At 37.9% G+C, this 17,649-nt stretch overlaps 1 protein-coding gene across 13 annotated transcripts in view; it reads right to left on the bottom strand.

The window, feature by feature from the left end:
- LOC134225024 (chloride channel protein 2-like) overlaps positions 1-17,649 on the bottom strand; it is a 248,182-nt gene that overhangs the window by 64,630 nt on the left and 165,903 nt on the right. For 3 of the 13 annotated variants that reach the window (XM_062704764.1, XM_062704804.1, XM_062704771.1), the window contains exons 1-2: positions 8,336-8,437; positions 7,227-7,634 (exon numbers count right to left, since the gene is read on the bottom strand). The exons of 7 other annotated variants lie outside the window; for them this stretch is intronic. The gene's annotated coding sequence lies outside the window, so the exon portion shown is untranslated. Of the gene's footprint in view, positions 1-7,226; positions 7,635-8,335; positions 8,438-17,649 lie in introns of those variants that run through there. 3 more of the 13 variants (XM_062704870.1, XM_062704836.1, XM_062704781.1) reach the window with 3 other exon arrangements.

The raw sequence follows: 17,649 nt of genomic DNA, 5'->3' as shown, positions 1-17,649 counted from the left end.
TGTATAGGTTCCCAAACTTGCTTGTTAGTTAGTCTTTACGTACACAGTACGTACGTACGAAAAAAACGTGTTATTATCACAAACATCGCATCCACATTTTTTAGTTTCTTTTATCGTCAATAGTGTTATAGAATAAAGCTTGGTCTACGGGTACCACGGTGTCTCTTGATGGCTGTACATGTGAATTATTGGGCAGCAAAATAAAATTTCCATAAAAAAATAGAAATTTTCCTTAAACAATTAGGAAATTGCCAATAAAGAAATCAGGGTATGAGCAATAAATAAATATAAAATTTCCACAAATAAAACAAAATTTCCATAAACAATTAAGAATTTTCCACAAAAAAAAACACAAAATAGCAATTATAAAAGAAGAATTTTCCATGAAGAAATCAAAATGTTCCATGAAAAAATTAAAAAAATTCCATAAATAAATCCATATTAGCAATAAACAATTACAAAATTTTCCACAAAAAATTCAAAATTTTCCACAAAAATAAAGAGCATTAAAAAAATAAGAAAATTTCCATTAAAAAAATACAAGAAAGCAATAAAGCTGATGAAATTTTACATATGAACTTTTAACGCTTTTAAAGAAGGGGTCATCTATGGAAAAAGCACAGTTTGATTGCTTTTTTATATTTCTTTATGGAAATTTTCTTATCGTTTTATTGCTCTTTATTGATGTTTTTGGGGAAAATTTTTAATTTTTAATTGAAAAAATATATTTATTTTGTGGAAAATTTTATAATTTTTAATTGCTAATATTGATTTTTTTATGGAAATTTTGTATTTTTTTTTTGAACATTTTGATTTTTTTTTAGGGATTTTTTTTTATAATTGCAATTTTTGCTTTTTAAAGTGCTTATTTATTTTTGTTTTGTGGAAAATTCTAAATTGTTTATAAAAATTTTGTTTTATTTGTGGAAATTTTATATTTATTTATTGCTTATACCCTGATTTCTTTCTAATTGTTTATGGAAAATTTCCAATTTTTTATGGAATTTTTAATTTTTTAGGGGGAGTTCTTATTTTAGTCGAGTTATTGCTACTCCATAATCGATCAGAATTAGAGTAAGTTGCACTCCGAAGGCGATGGTACTCTCGTACTTACTTCCCTTATACTTATTATACATATTATATATTTTTTACGGTTTGTTTACCATTTCTATAAGTATTGAAACCACCCAGGGGGTATCATGAGATGACAGTCTAAACAAAAAATGAGGTTTGCGTACCTAGAACTGAATAAAGCTCGCAACACATTCAATCGACAATATAATTGTTTTCAATATTGCACGAAAGTGGATGTTACTAAGACTAACATTTATATGTAAGAGTAAAGTAGTTTACTTATGAATAATATCACAAATTTTCATTTCAAACGCTTTTCACCATACTTATGCCAAAATTAATTAAATGTAATATAGTTAAATATTATAATTAAAATTAATTAAATATAATAAAGCTAAAACATGTTGTTAAAAAAAATTAATCTCTCAGTTCCTCTGCAACCATTGGATGTGATTCTGCAAGATCGTCAACAGAAGGCGCTTCAGCAAAGCTTTCGAATCGACACGTTAAGCTCTGGTGCACTGCTGCAAACATGCAGCACACTAGGAGTAAACTTTTTGAAAGCATTGTACCACAAGGAATCAATAGTTTCTCAGTAATAATCTTCTCCATCGAAAAAAATGTTCAGTAGACTGGTAACAGGTCATTTTTTTTCGAGAAATGCTCGCATAACTACGTCACATCCTTACTGGGACGAGGGGGTCTGGACTGCGTGACGATTAATAAAAAAAACTAGAGGATCATTACAAGAAGTATGGTGAAGAAGAGAGGGGTGTTGAAAATGGTAATTGTTCTGCATGACGTACTATATGGATCTTCCCTAGATGTCCTTCACCATACAACTTTTTGGCGGTAAATTCATGCTAGACCATCGTACATCTTCTTGTTGACCTCAAAGATCTTCATGTTTATCGATTTGAATATTGGGATCTGAGCTCAAAGACAGCTTGGAGTGTCGTAGATGTCGAACGAATTCTGTGGTATGTCTGTAAAGGTGTAATGAGGAACCCTGGAGCTATTCCAACTCATAAAACTAGTGAGGACATCGAAGATCTTTATACTGATCGATTTGAATATTAAGATTTGAGCTCAAGGAGAGTTTGGAGTGCCGTAGATGTCGAACGAATTCTGTGGTGTGTCTGTAATGTTGTAATGAGGTACTGTGGAGCTGTTCCAACTCATAAAAATAGTGGGAACATCGTAGATCTTCATGTAGATCTTTTTGAATATTAAGATTTGAGCTCAAGGATAGTTTGGAGTGTCGTAGATGTCGAACGAATTCTGTGGTGTGTCTGTAATAGTGTTCCAACTCATAACAATAATGGGAACATCGTAGATCTTTTTGTTGACCGATTTGAATATTTAGATCTGAGTTCAAAAACTGTTTTGAGTATCGTAGATATTGGAAAAGATATGCTATACTGCTGGACAGACGCTGGATATTATCATAAAGCATTTCAATTTAGATTATTTAACCAGAATATGGTAAAAAATGGTGTTGATTCCTTAGAACATCAAAATTAGAACTCAAGGTTAGTTTGGATGATTTAGATCCTCCCAATGCCCGTAACCTGACCTGGGCAATATTTTTCCTGGATGGAACAGTTAATTTTGAACATTTTTGCTTAAGAAAGCAAGGCTCTATCTCTTAAAACTGATTTTTGACAGCTAAATTTCATCTAGGGTCATTTTATTAACATATCTTCAGTGCGTTAAAAAATCACAAAAACCTTGCTGTTTTAAATGGGAGATTATCGTGAAATGTGGCTGGTTTTGTAAAGTTTGCATTTGAATGTTGGAATGATTCGATACCTTTTTTTTATTGTTGAAAACATCGAAAAACCTAAAGGGATGCATTTTGGACTGTTCTTCCCTACATGGAATGGAAAGCCGAGTGGCAAAACGTTGTTTTTTTTCATATGAAAAAAAAAAGAATCTTGACGACCGGACTGTTATAGCTGCTATTGGCATAATCTAAACCAAAAGAGCGTCGTCAGATCCAAACGAAACTTTGGATGGAAATTTTGTTGGTGTGCCAAGCTTCCAATATGTTTTATAACTACAAAAATGAACTACGGAATGTATTTGGATCTGCTGGAGGATGTTTTGGTCGGATACATGGAGAATAGACTGGCCCAGATTACTATGGGGAGAAAAAATGTTGTCGAATTCACAGGGCACCCCCAGAATTGTGTCTTTGGGTGAGAAAATCAAGCTCTGAAAATTTCAGCTCCATCGCTTGTTGCATAAGCTGGCGCATTTGATTTGAAGTTTGTATGGGGATTTAAGCCAAAATGTATGGGAAAATACACCTCCGTCACTCATTCGATCTGGACATTGGTTCTGATTGCTCGATTGACCTCAGAATTGCAAAACGGCAGTTGGTATACTACAGAAAAATTTCACAGAACATTGCATGATGATTGAATGAACTTTTATATAATTTTCGGCTAGTTTGTTAGGAGCTGATTTGTGTATTTCTGGGTTTTTTCATCGAATCGCATCAGCCGAAACCTATATAAAAGTTAATTTAATCATCATACAATGTTCTGTGAAATTGTTCTGTAGCATACCAACTGCCGTTTTTGCAATTCTGAGGTCAATCGAGCAATCAGAACCAATTTCCAGATCGAATGAGTGACGGAGATGTATTTTCCTATATATTTTGTCTGAAATCCCCATACAAACTTCAAATCAAATGCGCCAGCTTATGCAACAAACGATTGAGCTGAAATTTTCAGAGATTGTTTTTCTCACCCAAAAACACATTCCTGGGGGGGTGCCCCATGGAATTCAACAACTTTTTGTTTCCTGGGCCAGTCTAATGGAGAACAAGGCATCCAAAGGCACCGATTTCTCCCAGATAAATGGAAAAACGCCAAAGTTGTTCCAATTTTGAAGCCGGACAAAAATCCAGCTGAGGCTTCTAGTTATCGCCCAATTAGTTTGCTTTCTTCAATAAGCAAACTGTTTGAAAAGATTATTTTAAATAGAATGATGGTTCATATTAATGACAATTCTATTTTTGCTGATGAGCAATTTGGTTTTCGCCATGGGCATTCAACCACTCATCAGTTATTAAGAGTTACGAACTTAATTCGGCTCAACAAATCTGAAGGATATTCGACTGGAGTTGCTCTTCTTGATATAGAGAAAGCATTTGACAGTGTTTGGCATGAAGGTTTGATTGTAAAATTGATGAATTTTAATTTTCCTCTGTACATTATTAAACTGATCCAAAATTATTTATCAGATCTGCAGGTAAACTATCAGAATTCTAAATCTGATAGATTACCTGTAAGGGCTAGTGTCCCCAAGGCAGCATACTGGGGCCCATTTTGTATAACATTTTACTTCTGGCTTACCTTCGTGTCATTTGTAGTAGATTGCAAAAAAGTTTGGATATTTTCTCCACTTACTTGCAAAATGGAAAATTTCCATTTCCATTTCCAAAAATCTTCTATTGCAACGATTAACTCCTTGTACCCTTAGTATAAAATAGGTTAAGATTAGTTTAAGTTGAAAACATTGTAATTCCTACATGGTTCAATTCAACCAGAGGAAAAATTGTAACTGCCAGAGGCAATTGAAATGTATTAATAATAACTAAAAATATGACATAGCAAATAAGGATGATAGTGTTAAGAAAATACGGAACACCTAGTCTAAGAGATGAATGCATGTATTAGACAATCAGCAAATAAAATTAGTTAAAAAAAAAAAAAAAAAAAAGGCACCGATTTCCAACAGGACAACGCGTCGATCCATGTTTCCAAGCCGTCCTAGGAATGGTCGGCATGCTGTCCTGACTGCTATCCCACAATGAATCTTTGAGGCATCTTAGCTGGGCAGGAGTGCGCAAATGGACGGCAATATGACAGTGTGTCCAGCCTAAAGGCAGCTGTTAATCAGTGCTGGACCAACATCGACATAGCCACATTATAGAAATTTTTTAAGTTACAAACTTTTTAAGTTATCCGAATTGGAGGAGGCCATACGAAGTACTAGTTATGGAATAATTTCGAAATTTGATAATATTTTAAATTTTAGGCCGTTACAAATATTTAATTAACTTTTTGTCCTACTGGTCTCCGAAAGGTCAAGGAGGGGATAATAAAAAATAAATATTAAAATGAAAAAAATAAAGAATGTTTTGAAAATCCTCAAAATTTTCCGAATTTTATTTTGTTGCCTCCTCAAAACATTATTTTTTGACAAAAAAAATCCGAGGGGGGGAGACAAAATAGATTTTAAATATTTGTATCGGCCAAATTACGATATTTCAATGGTGCGGTTATACGAATGTCCAGCCTATTTTATGTTTTTATTTGATTATTTGATTTGAACTAAATTTGATTTTCAAAATATCTAAAGCAATGAATAGAAGAGGATAAGGTTGTTTCCAAAATCAACTTATTTTTGAAACTACAAAGAAAATTTGGGGTGCGGCTAAATGAATGTCTAGCACTGTAGAACCTGAGACTGGTGGTATATTTTTTTCTTTTCGGCGGTAATGTAATACATGAATAAATTAAACGTAAATTAATAAAAATTATTAGACATATTTCCCTAAAATGCTATTTCAAACCTTTCTCATGTAATTTTTTAATATGTGGATTACTTTGAACTTTTTGTTCGTCTAGTTTTCCATTGGTGTACAAATGTCACCACAACATCAAATAAGGCCAAACCGAACCTATGATGTTGCCAAACAAAAACAGCGGTCTTCGGTGGTTTGAAACCAATACTGAATCTAAGTTTGGTCATTTGTCAGCCTCGCCATCGGGAGCAGAAGGGTGAAGAAAAGAATCCAACTGAACCAATCCGGATATTATTATTGTTTTAATAAAAGAAACATCTGAATAGAAGGCTGGAAACCTTTGTAGATATTCTTCTCCAATCAAATACTTCCTCATGTACTAAACGAAGCAAATATTTAGTTGCCAAAATTGCGATGCAGACGGAGTCACAACATTCATTCTCTAAATTTCGTTAGTAAATACAACGAAAATTCAACAATTCCTTCATCATCTCATTTATTCCATCACAGCTTTCCTGCCGTTTCAGATCACGGCTGGATTTAAATTGAGGGAAATTGGAAAAATCTAGATATTCAATTAGCACGAAGGATAACTTTCTTAATTGATTCGACTAAGATGGCGACGATAGAGGTATTGGCTTTCAGTCTTTTGGGATCAAAAACGGGGTTTTATGTTTTCATCCGACGTTTCGGACACATGTATTGTGCCTTTTTCAAGAAGTTAACTATGTTCCGTTTTGTTGTCACTAATGCTAATGTGACAACAAAAAGGAAAATAGTTAACTCCTTGAAAAAAAACATGTGTCCGAACACGTCAGAACATAAAACCCGTTTTTGATCCCTAAAGACTGAAAGCCAATACCTCTATCGACGAAGAATAACTTTTATGAAGAGAAAGATCATTTGAACAGCTTCTCTAATTCCTGTTCCCAACATTCACTACTTGGCCACATTCGAATCAAATAGTTTGAAACTAGAAACCTACAGAGTCTAGCCATGGACCTGATGAAAACCAAGTTGAGAAGATCCACAGTCACACAAAAAAGGCGATTTTAAAACAACCCACACCACTTCGTCACACTTCTCGAAACCCTATACCTTAAAAGCGCAACGTACTTTGTAGATGGCCCCGTAATTAGGGTAATGCTTTCAAGTAAAAATCGTTGGGGGCGGTGCTACACTAATAATCCTTCTCCAGAAGTACTACACAATTATTCTCTTTGATCATTTATTGTATTTATGTTAGCACACGCATTATATAGCCGATCACATGTTGTTAGATACAGAGTAACCGTACCTTTTGAGGAGGTAGTTAAGGGTGGAGATAAGAAGATTTCAATACTACCTTCAAGCTTCCCTCTTTAAGGTGTTTTAATTTAACATTGTTTTCTTAATAATTGTTTTCGTGTATGTATTCGCTGCTACCTCCAATATTGGTACGATTACCCCAATATTATGTACAAACGTTGATCGCAAACATTTACATAGCACAAATCTCACACCATACGTTGAACATTAATGAGCATCTTGTTTGCGAATCCCTTCGAAGATCCCCAAAAACAGCTTAGTTATTATTATTTTACCCCCAACGTCAACTCACAGAATGACTCACATAAAACTAATCGCATAATTTGCCGAAAGCTTTCCCGTCACTGTTAGGCAATTTTCACGGGCACCAGCTGCATCAAACGGTTGAATGTTGCTTTCTTTTCGTTTCGCACAGATAAGTTACAGTTTCATTCTAGTTTTTCTTTTTGCTTTTCAAAACAACATCCCTGCACTCTACACTTTATCGTTAGATCGGCGTCGTCACACGGCGGGTACGCCTGATCATGGTCACTGCCAACAGTTTTCCCACCACAGACACCATCACACCGTCACCACCGCACAGACTGCCATCGGCATCGGCCGACAATCGTTGTCTCGCCAAATTCGATGGCGCATGAACTAAGGATACAATTGTCGTCACTGTGGTTTTCTCAGCATCATCACTTTTCGGATATGACACTAAAGTAGACGGCTAAGAAAAAAAGAAAATTTCCATAAATAATTACTCAATTACTCATGAAAATTGGCGGTTCAAAAATATCCAATTAAATTATCTCTCTTTGTTTTAAGTTAGAACTAGATTTTAAAACACACTTGCTCATAATGGGTGTCTTATGGGAATTTTCAACTTATCAATGACGTGAAAAAAATGTAATACTCCTCCGTAGTCAAATCCATACTCGTTCGCACCGAATGCAATTCACCCGCCCATCAATCGAAATTGGCAGTCGCTTGTTTTGTTTGGGCACAGTTTTGCCAAAACGTAATCACTTTCGATTTTCTTCAACGGAAGTGGCGAGCCAAGCCAAAAGATGATGGATCACGACTCGCTTCTCTAACCGATCGTGCCCAATTCGGCGCGATTTTCCACAGATTCACTCACACAAGAAGCCACCACAGATGGTAGGGAAACAATTAATTTCCCACTTGATCTTACTTATCTCGTACACTGTACTTGCTATTTTTGTTTGTCTTCTTTGCTTGACCAAATTTATTTATACTTCATTTTTTCGTTTCACGTTATTCACACTTTTTTGCTGCTTTTTTCATTAAGCAGCTAAACTTCCGTGCCATTTTTTTTTTCCTTCAGACGGGATTTGATTTTTCACAAAAGAACTTTTTTTCCATTTTTACTTCTTTACATTTAGCACTTTCAATCCAATAGAATCTCACCTACCGGCGTTGGATTTGCATCGGAAACTGGAGAACAACAATCGGAACCAGTTATTACTCGGATGCGGATTGTGCACCCGTTCGTGCGGGGTAGTTCACAGCGACCGACTGAATGTACTGGTCACTCAAATGGCACGATCGTCTCCCGGTCAGTTAGGAAAAGGCAAAATGCTGTCAGCTGTTTTTTTTTCCTGGGTGGAAAACGGTTTTCCCCCCGGCTCTCAGTTAGTTGGTCAGTCGAACGACGATCCAAGTATTCTGACGGTCAGTGTATGACGGTAATACTAATGATGATGATGATGATGATGATGACGGACACTCACGGGCTACCGGGCAGCCATAGTATAAAAGGTAAGTACACAGCATATATGAACACATGGTTCATATATTCAATTGTTATGACGAAGATTCTCAGAAGCTTTTCCCCTGCTTCATTCAAATATCATTCATCACATTAGGTTTACTTGCTAACAGGTGGGTGTTCTATACTTCAATCAGGATAAAATTGGAGTAGCGTGGATGTTTTTATCCTTATGATGATGGATGTTTTTATCCTCATGTTCGAAAAGAAATTGCGCCATTTGATTACGATGCACGAAGGTTGGCGAAAAAAGCATAGCAGCTCATAATGACGACTTCGGGAACGTACATTGAGCATTATGCATCTTTTTCTTCTTCCTTTTGGCGTTACATCCCCCACTGAGACATTGCCGCCTCGCTGCTTCGTGTTCAATCAGCACTTCCACAGTTAAGATCCGCGAGGTCTCTAAGCCAAGGTACCATTTTTGCATTCGTATATCATGAGGCTAACAAGATGATACTGTTATGCCCAGGGAAATCCAGACAATATCCAAACCGAAAATTGTCTAGACCGGCAAAGGAAATCGAACCCAGCCACTCTCAGCATGGTCTTGCTTTATAGCCGCGCTTCTTACCGCTAGGCTAAGGAGGGTCCCATTATGCATTATTTGGTTTATAACAACTTATGTCTTTTACAAATATGAACCCTGGGACATTAACAAGGGGGAAAGCAATTATTTTGACTATACCGCACATCGTGGGCTACCATTTGTATCCAACAACGATTTGTATATATATTATTGCACTCAAAACATATAATTTCACATCAGTATTTTTTTTACATCAGTTGACTTAGTTCAATGAATTGAAACATTGTCGCTTGTACGCATGTCCGTGCACAAAAGTTACGAACACCATCAGCCAACTTTTGAAATAATAGTTTTTGATAATAATGAAAGTTCACAAAAATTAGAAATAAGTAAATAAATAAAGTCGCTTAAAATTATTTAAGTAATATTGTTGAAATTTCCAAAAAAATAAAGGCACAGTCTAGACACAATGCTTTTTTTATATCTTTTTTGAGATGAAATTTGGTGAACGTTTGACTAAAACTGATAAGATCGTAATGTTATTTCATCACAATATGTCATGTAGGTCCGCCTGGGAAGCAGTGTTACGATAGACGGGGATACCTTCGAGGTGGTCGAGGAATTCGTCTACCTCGGATCCTTGCTAACGGCTGACAACAACGTTAGTCGTGAAATACGAAGGCGCATCATCTGTGGAAGTCGGGCCTACTACGGGCTCCAGAAGAAACTGCGGTCGAAAAAGATTCGCCACCGCACCAAATGTGTCATGTACAAGACGTTAATAAGACCGGTAGTCCTCTACGGACATGAAACATGGACAATGCTCGAGGAGGACTTGCAAGCATTCGAGAGACGGGTGCTTAGGACCATCTTTGGCGGTGTACAAGAAGACGGTGTGTGGTGGCGAAGAATGAACCATGAGCTCGCCCAGCTCTACGGCGAACCCAGTATCCAGAAGGTAGCTAAAGCCGGAAGGGTACGATGGGCAGGGCATGTTGCAAGAATGCCGGACAGCAACCCTGCAAAGATGGTGTTCGCTTCCGATCCGGCAGGTACGAGACGACGTGGAGCGCAGCGAGCGAGATGGGCAGACCAGGTGCAGAACGACTTGGCGAGCGTGGGGCGTATTCGAGGATGGAGAGATGCGGCCTCGAACCGTGTATTGTGGCGTCAAATTGTTGATTCAGTGTTATCTGTATAGATGTAGACTAAATAAATGAATGTCATGTAGTTATCGAAAGGGCATTAAAGCAAACGCCGATCCGCCAAAAATCATCGTTGTGGAAATTCCAACTGCAACCCACAGATGATTTGGGAACCACCTACTTATAAGACATTCATCATTCGACAAAGTGCAAACTTAGACGACCGAGCGCCGGGCAAGCAGCGACAGTAAATCGGAGACAAATGACCGTATAGAGGACAGGCAGTTAGGACTATTCATGCATCTTCCAAATGTTCAACCACTGAAACGTCGAAAAACAGTTCAACTATGCTACATGCCGGACAGGTATGTCCACCGGAAGGGTATTTGTTGTCTTTGCCAAAGGCGCAGATCTAACATCTCGGTACAGCCTGGCGGATGCAATTTTTGTGTCTCTCATCTCCACGTCTCCGACGTAGATTACTACAATTCGGTACCTTAAAGGCAAAAGACTTATACCCGCAACCGAAACACTTAAACAGGCCTGAAGTGGGTGGTGTATGCTAATTTGGCATACTGAATAGTGACCACCCTACCATCGGCTTGGCCTTATTTTGCAGCCTGTGTTCCAGCAAAAACCTTCGTAAACAAACTGTGGTGTCCTAGATATCAGTTCCACACTGATACCCAGTACGTCGACCACGTCATCGGTTATCTCATCTAGCCCCCTACATCATTGTATATAGGGTTCTATACTCTTCGCCCAATACATCATCCGTTATCTTTTTATACGGGGTGGCAACGATAAGATGATGCACGTGAAATTTCAAATTAAACTTGAATTAGTACACCTTTTTCTTAAATTTGATATGTAGCAACGGGGAAAATAATAAGGATTAATTGTAACTAGTAATGACGTATATTACCGGGCAGCAAGTACTATGTCTAAGGGCTTGACGATCCCTCCCCAGGCCACCTGCGAGTTGTGGTGCCTGCTTAGGATGTGGTGGGGTTCGACAGTGGGCCCTGTTAAACTTCTATAAAAAGCTGCATGTATCCGCAAGTAGGCTCCGCCAAAGCGACCTTGTGCCACTCAAAGCGCAAAAGCCCAAGTCCTGGTGTTAAGTGGTATAGTATATGGTCAGATCTGAATAAAATCATTAGAGCGTGTGTTGTCAACTGACAGCTCGCTAATCTTAATACACATATCCAATATATTACCTACACATGAACATGTACTCGTTTAAAAGACATTGAAATAAATCAACCAGTCTTAGTCTGGTTAGATCGTTCCCAAAAGCAAGTCTACGCATTCCTGTAAACCCAATCCGAATACTCAACAGTGGCGACGAAGCTGGTGCAGAACCGTTAGCAGTGGTGGCCATACATCTAGGAAGCACGCATATACCATTCCCCAAGGACTTCAGCTCCGGTAGAGAAGGTTATATCTTGGCAGCCAGTCATTGTGGTTTGTTTTCGGGACAGCGGTTGTAAGTACAGTGCAACGGTAAACTATTCACGAGGCAGTTGTGCCGCATCTCGATTGTGATTAATATTAACTACCTAACAAACTAATTAATGCTAAAAACATCAAAGTGCTTCATTAGTGTACGAAGCTATTGACATTTATTCTTATCGCGCTGTTTCACACAATAGATAATGGCAAATGTGTGAACAATAGAGTCTGGGCATTGTATGGTGAATAATAGGTGTTTTATTTCTTTTCATTGAGTATAGCACAAATTGTGGTTTTGTGAACCGTTCTTTTACAAAAGTGACGAACGACGGCCGAGAGGACGATTTGAAGACTATTGCGCAGTAACGAGACAAACCAACCCTGTGATCTAATTGCTGCCCGGATCCATTGCTGGAGCAAAGAGATTTCCCTCGAATAGCCGGTAAATATTCGGCACGCCTGTTCGTCGAACACAGTGACGTCAGCAGGATTGATTGATTTATAGGGTGAGTCAATTTTCCTTTTTTCGTGATAGTGAATAGTTATTGCAACAATCAGTGGATATTCTTTTATTTTACCTTTTTCTCCTTTGATGTATTGTCATCGGATCTATTGTTAAAGAACAGATCTATTTAATTTATTCAATTGAGTGGACAATAGTTTTTGTGGTTTAATAAGTGACATGGCGCAATCGGCACTTGCAACTCATATCGAGCCATACAGAAAAGGAGCTGGTTTTAGTGAATGAATGGGTAGAGAGACTAGAATATTTGTTCTTGATAAATTCTGTTGGAGAGGAACATAAGAAGGCATATTTGGTTACTTTGGGGGGGCCTATCATTTATTCGGAGTTGAAATTATTATACCCCAACACTGATTTGAACACAATAGCGTACAATGACATGATCTCCAAATTGAAAGCTAGGTTTGACAAGGTAGCGCCAGATATAATCCAGCGTTTAAATTTCAACAACCGTATTCAACAGAAGAATGAATCAGTGGAAGACTTTGTGCTAGCAGTCAAGTTACAGGCTGAGTTTTGCACTTTTGGCGATTATAAATCGATTGCAATTAGGGACCGCATTATTGTTGGCATTCGGGAGAAATCCCTCCAACAGCGACTTCTTAATGAAGAGAATTTAACGTTGGCTACCGCAGAAAAAAATATAGCTACCTGGGAGGTAGCTGGCGCGAACTCTAGGGGTTTAGCAGAAAGTGGGGAAATTGACAGAGTAGCAGCAATAGCATCACCCAGTAAACCAATGACGAGATTAGAGAAACTCCTTGCAACATTCGACTTGGCAAGGAACAAAAATACAGATCCTGGGGAAGGCCATAGTCGAGGACCGGTTAAATCGAGGCTGGGTTTTAGACCAAATAATTTTGGGAGAAGGGCAAGCGGTGAACGTTCGGGACCATACAATCCAAGGACTCGACCTGAATGGAAGAACACCAGGGATAAGCAAAGAGGATATTATGCAGATTTTGTATGTGACTTCTGCGGAATCAAAGGACACATCAAGAGAAAGTGTTTTAAATTGAAAAACATGAAAAGAGACGCGGTTAATTTCGTGGACCATGGTAATCCAACACCAAACAAGGACGACAGCTTGGAGGAGCTCTTCAACAGGATGAAAGCGGACGATTCCGGGAGTGAGGATGATCGGGATGCAGGTGATTTTAAATGTATGAATGTGACGTCTACTAACTATAACCCTTGTAAAATACATAGATCTGCTTGTGGAGGGTTAAACGTTGCAAATGGAGGTGGATTGTGGTGCCTCAGTGTCAGTTTTTGGCGAAAGTGACTATATGAAGAATTTTAATAAACCTTTATCAGAATGCAAAAGGAGACTGATAATTGTTAATGGTGACAAACTTAAAATTGAAGGAGAAACGAATGTTTTGGTTGAATTTAGAGGAAAAAAAGAAATTTTGAAAATTTTGGTTCTAAATAGCGACTACAATTTTATTCCTTTGATGGGCAGAACATGGTTAGATGTTTTTTATCCGAGTTGGAGGAATTATTTCACAAACTCTGGTAATATTAATAATATGGTGATTGATAAATGCGAAACAACAGTTGATGAGATAAAAAAAAGTTTTCTAATGTTTTTACGAAGGATTTTTCCTTGCCAATTAAAGGATATGAGGCTGAATTGGTCTTGAAGTATGAAGTGCCAATTTTTAAAAAAGCGTATAATGTTCCCTATCGACTGAAGGACAAAGTAATGAAATATTTGGATAAACTGGAAGATCAAAAAGTTATCACACCTATCAAAACAAGTGAATGGGCATCTCCCGTTGTGATCGTTATGAAAAAAAATAATGACATCCGATTGGTAATTGATTGTAAAGTATCAATCAATAAAGTTATAATACCAAACACTTATCCGTTACCAACAGCTCAGGATTTGTTTGCGGGTTTAGCTGGTCGTAAAATGTTTTGCTCCTTGGATCTGGAGGGAGCATATACACAGCTAATGTTGTCAAAAAGATGTAGAAAGTTTATGGTTATTAACACCATTAAAGGCCTTTATATATATAATCGGTTACCGCAAGGAGCGTCATCAAGTGCCTCAATTTTTCAGCAGATAATGGATCAAGTGTTGCAAGGAATTGAATTTGTTTACTGTTATTTGGACGATGTGCTAATTGCTGGAGAATGTTTTGAGGATTGTTATAAAAAATTAATGTTGGTTTTACAAAGACTTTCGGATGTTAACATTAAAGTAAATTTGGAAAAATGTCGTTTTTTTGTTTCGGAACTTGACTATTTGGGACATATTATTAGCGATAAGGGTCTGTCACCATGTCCTGACAAAACCCTAACTATACAGAAAGCTAAAACTCCAACAAATGAGATGGAATTGAAATCATTCCTTGGCCTAATTAATTATTATAACAAATTCATCCCTCGGTTGTCTGCAAAATTGTGTCGTTTATATAATTTATTGAAAATAATGTAAAATTTGTTTGGGATGAACACTGTGATAGAGCTTTTCAGGAAAGTAAGAATTTACTTATGAATGCACAGTTTTGGAGTTTTATGATCCCAAGAAACCCATTGTGATAGTATCTGACGCATCCAGCTATGGCTTGGGAGGAGTAATTTCTCATATTATTGACGAAGTGGAAAAACCGATAAGTTTTACATCCTTTTCACTTAATTCAGCACAGCGCAAATATCCTATTTTACACTTGGAGGCTTTGGCTTTAGTGAGTACTATAAAAAAATTTCATAAATATCTTTATGGACAAAAATTCCAAGTTTTCACGGATCATAAACCCTTAGTAGGCATATTTGGCAAGGAAGGGAAAAATTCTATATATGTAACAAGGCTACAGAGATTTATACTAGAGCTCTCTATATATGACTTTGATATTCACTATCGACCTTCAACCCAAATGGGAAACGCCGATTTTTGTTCAAGACTCCCGCTAGAACAAACAGTGCCTAAGGATTTAGATATGGAATATGTGAAAAGTATAAATTTTGGAAACGAATTACCTATTGATTGCAAACTAGTAGCCAAATGGTCGAGAGATGATGATTTTCTTCAACGAGTTATAGCATATTTACAAAAAGGCTGGCCTAAAAAGTTAGAAAGCCTTGCAAGAAAGCCTCCAAAGCTTATGCAGAACAAAGTATTGGAATTGCTCCATGCCAATCATGCTGGAATGGTAAAAATGAAGCAGCTCGCAATGTTTACTGGTTTGGAATCAATTGTGACATTGAAAAACATGTTTCATCCTGCGATATTTGCAATAGCATGGCAATAGTGCCTAAACCTAAACTACTTTCTAATTGGATTCCAACTACTCGACCTTTTAGTAGAATTCACATAGATTTCTTCTACTTTGAACACCATGTTTTCCTGCTGATAGTAGATAGTTACTCAAAATGGTTAGAAATAGAGTGGATGAAGAATGGTACTGATGCGAATAAAGTTATTAATAAATTAGTAGCATTTTTTGCACGTTTTGGACTGGCAGACTTATTAGTCTCTGATGGTGGCCCACCATTTAATTCGGTTTCATTTGTGAGTTTTCTTGAAAGACAGGGCATAAAAGTAGTAAAAAGTCCACCTTATCATCCATCCAGTAATGGTCAAGCCGAGAGGTTTGTAAGAACGGTAAAAGATGTCATGAAAAAGTTTTATTAGAGCGAAATGTAATGGAATTAGATTTGGAAAAGCAAATTAATTTGTTTCTAATAACATATAGGAACAATTGTCTAACGGAGGATGGAACAGGTCCATCGGAACGAATATTTTCGTACAAACCAAAAACTTTAATCGATTTAGTCCATCCAAAAAGCATTTTAAACAGTATTTACAAAAACAGCCACCGCATGAAGATACTAACATCCCTAAAAAGGATGGAGATGTCCATACGGGGTCAAATGATCCATTGAGCAATCTGACAGCGGGAGACGAGTTGTGATATAAAAACCACAACCCTCACGTTAAAGCTAAATGGATAAAGACCAGTTTTATTAAGTGGCATTCTCAAAATATATTACAGGTGCAAACTGGAAACGTGTTAATCATGGCCCACCGCGACCAGGTGCGGAGATATAAGGCCATGGATCAAAGTAAACCAAATCTGGTAGTGCTCCTGAGGAGGTGCGATGAAGGGGAAGATCAGAGTGGCGGAGAAAGAGTCTTGCGCAGAGGCAGCGGAGGAGCAACGGTCGATGTTCCGCAAGTAGACGTGAGCGCTCGAGCAAGACGTAAAAGAAAACACGATGAAATCATAGATCAAACTTTTACTCCGAGAAGATCAACCCGGGCGAAGAAAATTAGAAAAGACGATATTTATGTTTACGCGTAATCTTTTTGAAAATATCGGTTTAAGTTAAACGATTCTGAAATACTTATTGAATTTACAATTCTGTCGAATACCTGAATGATTAAATCATGTTCGAATTATAATACTTAGTTTAGTTGTCGGAAACAACAAGGAAGGAAGAACATCCAAAGGGATGAGGAGTTATAGTATATGGTCAGATCTGAATAAAATCATTAGAGCGTGTGTTGTCAACTGACAGCTCGCTAATCTTAATACACATATCCAATATATTACCTCCACATGAACATGTACTCGTTTAAAAGACATTGAAATAAATCAACCAGTCTTAGTCTGGTTAGATCGTTCCCAAAAGCAAGTCTACGCATTCCTGTAAACCCAATCCGAATACTCAACAAGTGGGACGCTAAACAGCCCTAACACGACGGCCCTCCGACGAGACAGGAGGTTTAGGCAGGCCCAATAAGCCGCCTTCAAAAACAACCATTACGAACGACATAGAAGATAATACGACTCGATATAATCGGCAGCGACCTAGGCGACGAATAAAGGATCACGATTGGAAGCTTGGAACATGGAACTGCAATTCGCTAGACTTCGCAGGTTGCAACAGCTAATCTACGATGAATTACATCCCCGCAACTCCGACGTCGTAGCGCTGCAGGAAATCTGCTGGACAGGACAGAAAGTGTGGAAAATCGGGTGCCGAGTGGCTACCTTCTACCAACGCTGTGGCACCACCAACGAGCTGGGAACCGGCTTCATAGTGCTGGGAAAGCTGCACCAAGGCGTGATTGGGTGGCAGCCAATCAACGCAAGGATGTGCAAGCTGAGGATCAAAGGCCGATTCTTCAACTATAGCATCATCAACGTGCACTGCCCACACGAAGGAAGACCCGACGACGAGAAAGAAGCGTTCTATGCACAGCAGGAGCAGACATACGATGGATGCTCACTGCGGGACGTCAAAATCGTCATCGATGACATGAACGCTCAGGTAGGAAGGGAGGAA

Source organism: Armigeres subalbatus, chromosome 1, assembly GCF_024139115.2.
Source record: "Armigeres subalbatus isolate Guangzhou_Male chromosome 1, GZ_Asu_2, whole genome shotgun sequence".
NCBI lineage: Eukaryota > Metazoa > Arthropoda > Insecta > Diptera > Culicidae > Armigeres > Armigeres subalbatus.
This window is presented reverse-complemented; position numbering and strand designations above follow the sequence as displayed.